This window comes from Moschus berezovskii, chromosome 1, assembly GCF_049115385.1.
Source record: "Moschus berezovskii isolate FMDL1 chromosome 1, NW_MosBer_1.0, whole genome shotgun sequence".
Lineage (NCBI taxonomy): Eukaryota > Metazoa > Chordata > Mammalia > Artiodactyla > Moschidae > Moschus > Moschus berezovskii.
In genome coordinates this window covers 73,402,524-73,413,485 of record NC_142460.1, presented here as the reverse complement: position 1 = coordinate 73,413,485, position 10,962 = coordinate 73,402,524, and the positions used below count along the sequence as shown (strand labels likewise).

The following is a 10,962-nucleotide window of genomic DNA, read 5'->3' as shown; positions in this document are numbered from 1 at the left end:
CCTCGGGTGCTGATTTGGCGGTAGGCACTCATGACCAAAAGACCCAAATAACCTAGAGGAGCCGATGAAGGTGATGGAGCCACTTCAGCCAGGCAGGTGGGAGGAATGGATGGCTGGAGGCCTCTGTGTGGAAGGAGAGAAGGCAGAGGGCTCAGCTGACAGAACCATGCTGAGGGTCAAGGGCCATGAGCCTCGAGGTCACACCCCCTGATGGGGAGACCCAGGTTGATAACAGCTTTGGGAACAGCAGCCGTGTTTGTGGAGGCGATGTTCTCAGGGGAGGGGAGGAGGACTGGCTGCTTATTTCCTGCGAGCTTCCAAGGTTGGGAGAGCAAGGCCAGGGACCCTCAGGGAGTGTTAAGGAAAGGGGGACTGGGGGCTAGGCTGATTCTCTAGCCTGTGTCTCTCTGTAGATCTTGTCTCTGGGACCCAGGAAGTGACAGTGATAGAGCCCTCCCCAAGAACCTCCCAAGGCCTAGCATCACAGTGGGATTCATCCTCCTGTCTGCCCTGGGCGGGAGGGCTACTGCTACCATGCACAGAGTCTTTTCCCCTTAATTTATTTATTTTTAATTCAAAGATAATTACAATATTATGTTGGTTTCTGTCATAAATCAATATGGATCAGCCATAGGTATACATATGCCCCCTCCCTTTTAAGGCTCCCTCCCACGCCAGCCCACCCCTCTAGGTTGTCACAGAGCCCCGGTTTGAGTTCCTTGAGTCAAATGCCCACTGGCTGTCTATCTTGCATATGGTAGTGTATATGTTTCCATGTTCCTCTCTCCAAGTATCCCACCCTCTCCTTCCTACCCCTCAATCCGCTGTGTCCATAAGTCTGCTCTCTATGCAATACACGCATGGAGTCCTGAAGGGACCTTCTTGCCGGTCCCAGGTCTCCGACTGCAATGACATGTTCCTCTCTCTCCCCCCTCCCTTGCACAAAGAGTGCAGTCCACTCTCAGGTGCTGGAAGATGCCTGGGGGGACAGTGGGGAAGGGAAAGGGAGAGGATCTTGGGGAAGGCAGAAGGGGGGTTAATATTTCTACTCACATCTCTGTCCCTGGCTTGATCTGCCCCCACCACAGACCCTCCCTACCTTCCATTCAGTCATGCTGTGCCACCCCCAGCCTCTGGATAACACGCATCACATCTCCCCTGTGCCCTCCTTGAAAGCCAGCTGCCCCAGGCCAGGCCCACGTTGCTGATGAAAACGTACAGTCTCGGTTGGTCGGCTCTCTAATTTCCTCTTAACCTGCATGAGGCCCATTAGATTAAGCACTCGTGACACCCAGGCTCTTAAAAGAGAAATGGCTTGGAGGGCTGCATGGTCAGCATAGAAAAGATGGTTGGGTGTTTGTCCAGCCCTTCCCTGCTTCTGGGGGCTGGAACTCTCTCACCTAGACCTCAGCTAGCCCGGGGGTCCCCACAGCTTAAACAAGGGGGAGGACATGGGGACACTACAGATAAGATGATACGTATCTTACAGATGCATTATGGAAAAGATGATGGTACCAACTCAGGCACCTCGAGCATCTCCAGGACCTGCTCAGTGGCTCGGCTCCCCCTGGTGAATTGTTTAGTCACTCAGTTATGTCCAACTCTTTGCAACCCCATGGACTGCAGCTCCCAGGCTCCTCTGTACGTGGAATTCTCCAGTCAGGAATACTGGAGTGGGTTGCCATTTTCTTCTCCAGGGGATCTTCCCAACTCAGGGATCAAACCCTTGTCTCCTGAATTGGCAGGTGGATTCTTTACGGCGGAGCCAACTGGGAAGCCCCACTGGTGAATTATATTCCATTTCAGGGCACAAGGACATAGTTTCTGAATTTAGAGGCCAGGTTAAGGGAGAGAAATGGAGTCAAGTGTGTGAGGCCAGTGTCAACAGGCTGGAGACATGTTTTCTAGGAATTCAAGGGAGACCCTTGACTGGATGTGAAGGAGAACGCTTCCCTCTGAAGCAGAACCACGTCTCTCTGTAGAGGTGCAGGCTCTGTCCAAGGACATGGCCCTCTGTGATGAAATGAGCAAGAACAGCAGCCTGAATATCCCTGAGATCAGGGCCTTCCTTTCCACCTCTAGCACTGGAGTTCATCTTCCCCATTTTCCAATTCAAGGGCCCCTTTGAGGAGCTGACACAGCCGTGATTCTTATTCAAATGTTTTTCTAAGGTTTGTTGACTAATACTGAAGACAGATTCCAACTCCCTGAAGAGTGCGGCTATGGGACAATGTCAACAGCATTAATGCTCAACAAACACAAGATATGTTTAACTCAAATATTTAAATACAAATGCTCTGTTTTGGTACTGAGCACAGATGAAAATGCTCTGCTGCATTTAACTGAGGCGATCCAGTGAGAGACATCAATATTATTAAATAACCACAAACATTTGCCTGGAAAAATCCACTGGGCTGTCATGTACTGACGCTGATTTTTTTTCCCCAAATTGGTTGTGAGGGACAACTTGCCTCATGGATGATATGTCTCTCCACTCCTACCGGGCCCGAAGTGTGCCCACCAGACAGACACAGAGAGCCGCTGGCACTGCGCACCTGGAGCTGGCCTCATGAGCAGGTTAGGCTCTGCCCTGCCCTTCAGACTGACAGCTTAGCTCTTCTCGAGGTCAGAGCCCAGGGAACTCAGCTGAGCAAAACATATGGTCCCGCCTCCAGAGTCTTTGATATTCTTGGCCGGAGCTCACTGAAAACTACCAAGATATAACACCCTGACTTTCCAGGTCAGATGTTCCCAAGGGGAAGGGTCAACTGAGAATTTTAGAGATGCCTGGAGCTTGAAAAAAAAATTGTGGCTGCTCTTTTTACCATATGTTTCAAAATAATATACTAAGATACAAGAGAAGTCGAGACACTTTGGGTGCCATCGACAACACATAAATATCCTCTGCCAGGTATCTCCTCTTGGCCGCCCCGTTCCACGGTCCCCTTCTCTCTGTCCAGCTCTGTGTCCCGGGAGGCTAAGTGGATGGACTGTTCCAACAGGTTCTCTTGCTCTTGGCTTCCAGTGGGGTTTGACCACTGGGAAACAGAGCAGGAGAAGAGAGGCTGGGAGGAGAGAGGGAAGTCGTGTCACTGTGAGCCGACTGTGGCTCCATCAGCTGCCCTCTCCACCTAGCTCTGTGTATCTCCAGGTACAGGTCACCCTTCCAGGACCAGACCCTTCATGTCTGGAAGAGACGGGGATCACAGGGCCCACTGTTACTAGCTTGAGGACCATGTTACATCTTTTGTGGTTTCCCTATTCCTTGTTCAATAATTTTCTTACAAAACTCAAATTTACCCAATGCAGTTGTGTCATTTATTTCCAGCTTATGTATGCACTGTGTGTGTGCGCACGTGTGGATGTTTAGTCGCTCAGTCATGTTCGACACTCTGCAACTTCATGGGCTATAGCATGCCAGCTCTTCTGTCCTTGGGATTCTCCAGGCAAGAATACTGGAGTGGATTGCCATTTCCTCCTCCAGGGAATCTTCCTGACCCAGGGATTGAACCCGCATCTCTTGTATCTATAGTATCAAATGTCAAGTTATTTCAAAACCATTTCCTTTGGTGCCCCATCTTTGTTAATGCCTTAAGAATATCCTGAGTTTTTTGTTGGGTAATCCAGCACCTCAAATGAGGGCCAGTTTGTAATGTATACAACTTGCCCCTATATTGGGTCTACCCCTAAACCATTACACCAGGGCAGATGCACTAAAGTGCAGCCAGCCATGGGCAACCAATGTTGAAGAACAGGATGGAATAGTCAAAGGCAAAAGAATCAGTACTTTTCTTACAAAAATCCAGAGTGATTATGATTTCTAATTTAGTATTGCTAAAGATCATAAATGATTTAATTGCAAAAATCTACTTAAATAAAAATGATTTGGACTTCAGTTATTGTCAGCTGAAACACTGTAAAGAACCTAAAACCTGGGAAAGAAAATAGGAGTAAATTACCAAATCTTGTAACATTTGTGCTCACTAGGAAATCCTCCACGCTGCTCTCTCTCCCGATGCCACGGTTTGCTTCCCACAGAAACGAAACAAGCGAGTCCCCGTTCCACGGTCCAGGATGTGCCAGCCTGCTATTTATTACCTTTGATTTCCTGGGTCAGGGATAGAGATCAGATGACTCATCCTGATTCCAGGCTTAGTTTAGTTATCTCCCTTGGGAAGCCATCCTGGCTCCTTCCACTGTGCTCCTCAGGCATTAAAAGGATTAGTAATTTTATATCATAATTCTCAGATTTCTGTCTTTCTGGCTTCCCTACAGGTTGTGATTTTGCTGATAGCAGAAATGAGGTCTGTCCCCCTATTATCTCCCTCATACACCTCAAGTCCCCCTCCTCAGTTATTTGCTGAGAGGATGGATAAATGAACTCTATCACTTCACAAGATAGATTCATTCTCTGATTTTTATTTTCCAGGTTTGAAATGTCAAATTTCAAACCTGATATACAACAGTGGTGCAGTTTGGAAGTAATTTTTTCCAAAACTAAAATGCTGAAGTGGTCTAGTCAAATAGGACAAGATCCCACCACCTCTCCTTTGAGGAGCAGCAGGGCTCTCTGGTGATTATACACTTTAAAGCTCTCTTTTATATTTGATAGCAAGCAGGAGAATGTGTGCAAAATGAGGCAGGTATCCCCCTCAGAGGAGAACTCTGTTTATTTTTATTTACATGCAGCTTTTGCCAGTCTTTTTTGTATATGGGCGCATTCAGGAAAAGGAAAAACGTACCAAAGACTTACGTTTTCAATTAAAAATAGGAAAAAAAAAATGTCCCAAAAGGAGGGAAATTGTGGGGTTTTTCTTCCACACTGTTACTTACTTTATTAAACAGAAAAAAGCCAATGAAAAAATTAACATGACGTTTTAGCCACTAACCTGTTCCATTTTGGTGACATTTGAGAAGCAGACACACAAAGGGTATGTTCTAATTTTTATTTAATTAATAGACTTTATTATTTGTACTGGTTTTAGGTTTACAGAAAAACAGAGCAGAAAGTACAGAGAAACCCATAAATCCTCTCAGTCTTCCAGCCCTTGTGCATTCCTCGGCCCCACTTCCCCTGTCATTAACTTCTCGCGCTGGTATGGTGACTTTGTTCTGACTTGTGACACATCCACTAAAATTCATTGTTTACATAAGAGTTCCCTTTTTGTGATGCGCATGCCATGGGTTCTAACGAATTCACAGTGTCATGTGCCCATCATTACAGGATCTTACAGAAGAGTTTCATTACCTAAACAGTCCCTGTGCTTCACCTGTATACCCTTCCCCAACCACTGATCTTTCACCGTCTCCATAGTTTCGCCTTTTCTATAATGTCACATAGTTGGAATCATACAGCATGTACGTAACCTTTCCAGATTGGCTTCTTTCACTTAACAATACGCATTTAAGTTCATCCATATCTTTTCGTGCCTTGATGACTCATCTCTTACTCTTGAATAATATTCCATTGTATGAGTGTACCATAATTTATCTATTTCCAATCAAAGGACAGTTTTGGGCAATAATTTATTTGCTTGTTTGTTTAGCTTCTATAAACATTCATGTGCAGGTTTTTGCAGGACTATGTTTTCAGCTCCTTTAGGGAACAATTGTTGGCTCATGTAGGAAGCCTATGTTTCACTTTGTAAGAGACTGCAAACTGTATTCCAAAGTGTCTGTACCATTTTGCATTCCCACCAGCAATGAAAGAGAGTTCCAGCTGCTCCACATTCTTGTTAGCATTGGTGTTGTCAGTCTTCTGGTTATTCTGAAAGGAATACAGTGGTATCTCGTGTTAATCTGCAAGTCCGTAATGAATAAGATATTAAACATCTTTTCATATGCTTATTTGCTTGTGTATATTCTCTGTCACCTCCATGTGTTATCTGTTCGGATCACTTACCCACTTTTTAACTGGGCTGTTTTCTTATTGTTGAGTTTTAAGAGTTTTTTGTATAGTTTGAATATACAAACTATACAAATCCTTTATCAGATATGTTTACAAATATTTTCTCACATTCTATGGCTAGTCTTTTAATACACTTAAAGTTTTCTAATTTTTAAAGTATAATAGAATTTTAGAATTTACAAAACTTGTTCAAATGTTGTATCTCATTGCATCCACAAAATTATTCTTGGAAGTAGATGTTACAATGCCCTCATTAAAGAAATAGACACAAAGAGGGAAGGTGATTTGATTCTGGTCACATAGGAGTTCAGGGCAGAGAACAGGGGAAAGATTTGCTTCGATCAGTGGGATTTGGGGGCTGCCGGTGGTGTGCCGGCCCTGTGCTCTCTAGGGGCTACAGGGCTGTACAAAATAACTTCCCCTACTCCCAGCTTGGCTGTTTGACTCCTGGGGATGTCAGCTCTCTGCTTGTGGTGATTCTGGTTTTCAGAGATCTCACATCTAGCATCCTCATCCCACATCTCTCAATGGGTGATGGGATTCAGGACAAGGCAGCCCAAATCATGCCACTTTGGCATACTGATTGTTTCAAATTAAAGTTAGGACAGCCAGTACAAGAAGGACACTCTGACCCTCCTTTGTTCCCCTGAAAGCAGGAAATAAATCTCCTATGTGAAAGGTAGCCTCCCTGCACAGGAGGAAGAGACGTCCTTCCCACCAGAGACAGGAATTTGAGACCCAGAAGGCTGTGTAAACAAAACTTGTAACTTCTTCACCAATTCATTACCCCAAGTCCACACTTCTTTTATCTTGCCAATTCTTCACAAATGAATCATTTATACATTTTATACCTGTCTAAACTGGAAAAGACTCTGATGCTGGGAAAGGTTGGGGGCGGGAGGAGAAGGGGACGACCGAGAATGAGATGGCTGGATGGCATCACCGACTCTGTGGACATGAGTTTGAGTGTACTCCGGGAGTTGGTGATGGACAGGGAGGCCTGGCGTGCTGTGATTCATGGGGTCGCGGAGAGTCGGACACGACTGAGCGACTGAACTGAACTGGACTGAAAATGTATAAAAGCTGCCTGCTTTGGTCACTTCTTTGAGTTTCATATTTTTTAATGAGATTTCATATGTACTGAATTAAATTTGGTTTTCCCCTGTTAATCTATCAATTTAATTATTAGGTCAGTCAAAGACCATAGATGAAAAGAGGGAAAATTTTCCTCCCATCCATGGGGTAACTCTCTCCACCAGGTCTCAGCCTCCTTCCTGGGGTGTCTGTGGTCTGGATCCCATTGGTGTGAAGCTACTTTGAGACAAAAGAGTTCAAATATTTTTTCCAGAGTCCAAGGTGATTGCCCTTGAAATACCCTCTCCTCCTTTGGCAAAATGAACAAACAAGCAAACCACAGCAAACAATACCAAAACGAAAAAGTGAACCCTCTCCCTGTGAGCTGACATGACTGCATTTTGGCTCATGTGTCAGTGAGCACGTCTTCTCGGGGGTGTTGATCCCCATCTTACTCTAGTCTCAGTCCTTCTGGAGATGGGAACCATACCTGGAGAGTCATGGCACGTGGTGTGTGTGTGTGTGTGTGTGTGTGTGTGTGTGCTCAGTCGTGTCCAACTCTTTGCTGACTGTAGCCCACCAGGCTCCTCTGTCCATGGAATTTCCCAGGCAAGAATACTGTAGTGGGTTGCTATTTTCTACTCCAGGGGATCTTTCCGACCCTGGGATCGAACCAGTGTCTCTTGTGTCTCCTGCACTGGCGGGCGAATTCTTTACCCCTGCACCAGCTGGGAAGTTCCATGGCACATTAGGAAGCTGCATAAACTCAGTGTATCACTAGTGCGGTAAAGGAGCCATGATGATAACTCTGTACTATAGAGAATCCCAATGAACAACACCCATGTACAGGGACCCCATGCCAATTTCTGCCCACCAGGATGCTCAGGTCCAGCCTAAGGCAGCGTCAGGGTCTCCAGGCTTGCATCTTTCCTGAGTCTAGAGATTTAAAGTTCCCTTTCTTCTTGCTCTTGCTGAATCAGATTAAATAAAGACAGCATTAGCAGCACAAAGAATTTAATGAAGTGGTTAATGGTGTGGGTGATGTCAATAGGAATTTGGCAGCATCTGCGAGGATAATCTGAGAGAAATAATCAAGAGTTGACAATCCTTCTTTCAGAAAGCAAAATTGCCTGGTTCTGGTTATACCAGTAGTTATTGGCTTCCCTGCCTGCAAAAATGTCACAGTAATACCAATAGGGTTGTTTACACAAGTGGAAAAAATCTGACTCCTTGATAACATGTTTCAGTTGCAACCCCTTTAATGACACTCAGAAGCCTTCCAGTAAGAGAGAAATTTCCTCCAAACTAAGGGAGCAGTTGTCCAGAAACAGTGCCCTTCCTCACTAAGGTTATTTATGTTCATTGGGCTAATGGTTTTTGTCCAGTAATACATTTAAATTGCTTTTCATTTTACAGTTATGCTTTGCTATCACATTTCAGAAAGTGGCTTCTCTTCCTCTATATAGCCGGCAATTTCCTCAAGTATGCGATGACAGCATTGTCCTTTTGAAGTCATTTGAAATAGACTCGGTCTCAGCCATCTCTCAGGAGAATATTCTCTGGCTGATCATCATAGCCAAGTGGAAAGTACACAAATGAACTCGAGCTGTCTGGTCCTTTCTCTCTCTGGTTCCCTGGAGGCCCTGCAGCAGGGTGATGGCAAGCCTGTTGATCTGGGATGGAGCCCGACTTTCAGAACTCTGACATTATCTGAGAAACAGGCCCCCAGCTCGGGTATGAAAAGGGCAAGGATGGAGAGGAGACACTGCAAATGATTTATAAACTGAGTCACACTTACTTGGTATGGATGACAAAGAAGAGAGGGCTCTGTAGAAACGAACACAATTAGGTTTATACAACCTTGCAGCAGAGATTGTTCAGTTCAACTGACAGCTCATGGGGCAGTTGGGGGAAAAAAGTCTTCTTTTAAATCTAGGCAGAAAAAGGTGGATCAGGCTGTGAAACAAACTTGAAGCACATATATAATTCTATTCAAATATACGGGGTAGTAACTGTGATATAAGTGCTATAATGTATTAGCTTTATTTTAAAAAACAGAAGTAAAAATTTACATGAAGATGGATCACACTTTTGCCTGATTTTCAATCTGAGAACTATTAAGTTTTGAAGGTACAAGCATACCTCACGTCACATATAATGCAATTTTTTTTAACAGATTGAAGGTTTATGGCAACCCTGGGTCAAACAAGTTATTTTTTTCCAATAGCATGTGCTCACTTTGTGTCCCTGTGTCAAGTTTTGAAAGTTCTTGAAATAGTTCAAACATTTTCGCTATTGTTATATTTGTTATGGTGATTTGTGATGAGTGACCTTTGATGTTACTATAATTCCCTGACAGCTCAGTTGATATATAGCACTTTTTAGCAATGAAGTATTTTAAAATTAAGATATGTACATTTTTTAGACCTAATGCCATCACACATTTAATAAACTATAGTGTAAACGTAACTTTTACATGCACTGAGAAACTGCAAAACTCATGTGGACTCACTTCATTGCAGTGGTCTGGAACTGAATCCACAATATCTCCGAAGTATGCCTGCAGTGGTTTGAGTTAATATGAGGTTAACATTCAAGTTTAAAAGTTTTAACCTTACTGTAGATTTGCTGCTACTGCTAAGTCACTTCAGTCGTGTCCGACTCTGTGTGACCCCATAGACAGAAGCCCACCAGGCTCCCCCGTCCCTGGGATTCTCCAGGCAAGAACACTGGAGTGGGTTGCCATTTCCTTCTCCAATGCATGAAAGTGAAAAGTGAAAGTGAAGTCGCTCAGTCGTGTCCGACCCTTAGCGACCCCACGGACTGCAGCCTACCAGGCTCCTCCATCCATGGGATTTTCTAGGCAATAGTACTGGAGTGGCTTGCCATTGCCTTCTCCGACTGTAGAGTTGACTGGGAAGCAAAGAAAAGGGACCAAGAAGTGTAAATTGCATGGCTCATTGGTAGCCGTTTCATTTCAGAAACCTCGGCTCTGCTCCAAGACGGGGAGGACTGTGGTGGCAGCCATTGCTCCTCAGCAGGGAAAGGTGAGCCCTTGGGGAAAATCTGTTCCCTGCTCCGTGAGGCGGGCATCTTCCAGGGCCCCGCCCGCTGTGCAGTCTTGCCACTTGGTTGGCTCTATGTGACTGTAGACGAGTGCCTGCTCTTCTCCAGGAATACTATTCGTCAGCTAATTCACGACTCTGTTCATCTTGCCACCACCAATTACTGACGTTGCTTTCTGCAGTCGGCTCAAAGCTGGGACAGATTCTGTCTAAACTAGATAGTAGGCTGAGGAGCAGGTGGTGGTGGTCGTGGCAGGCAAGAATGTCACACAAAGGCAACTCGGAAGGGAAACGTGCACACCCGGATCAGACAACCATTTGTTTTTTAAAAGAAGGCATATGGAATATTGGATGTGTGGGTAGGAGTGAGAGAGGAACCCTAAAATAGTAATTCACATGGATAAATGCCCAAACACAGAAGAAAAAGATCTTGGTCTGATTCCAGTTTGAGTGGTGTTCCTAGGGAGGCCTGTGGCATGCTCTAGAGACAACCCCTCTGCATTCCCTTTCAAACTTCAGTGCCCATCTGGCGGGTTGGTGCAGGTGTTTGAGGGCCCTTGTCTTTGCTGTTGCTTCAGTCACAGTCCCTGGCACACAAGGGCTGCTTAGGAAATGTTTTACGCGTGGCCCATTCCTTTGAAGTCAGATCTTTGGGATGTAGGGTTTCCCTGGTAGCTCTGATAGTAAAGACCCTGCCTGGAGGGCAGGAGACCCAGGTTCAATCCCTGGGTAGGGAAGATCCCCTAGAGAAGGGAATGGCTACTCACTCCAGCAATCTTGCCTGAATTCCATGAACAGAAGAGCCTAGCAGGCTACAGTCCACAGGGTTGCAGAGAGTCTGACACGACTGAGCGACTAACACACATACATGATACTTTGGGATGTGTGGAGAGGAAGACCGATGAGGACTTTTAG

The 10,962-nt window shown here is 45.2% G+C and overlaps 1 long non-coding RNA gene across 1 annotated transcript; it reads right to left on the bottom strand.

Moving 5' to 3' along the window:
- Window positions 1-4,975: 4,975 nt before the first annotated feature.
- LOC129550502 (uncharacterized) lies at window positions 4,976-9,862 on the bottom strand. The gene is made up of 3 exons (XR_008684844.2): window positions 9,495-9,862; window positions 8,781-8,914; window positions 4,976-5,767 (listed from the first exon to the last, which is right to left on the bottom strand). It is a non-coding gene; the product is annotated as an uncharacterized LOC129550502 (long non-coding RNA).
- Window positions 9,863-10,962: the final 1,100 nt, after the last annotated feature.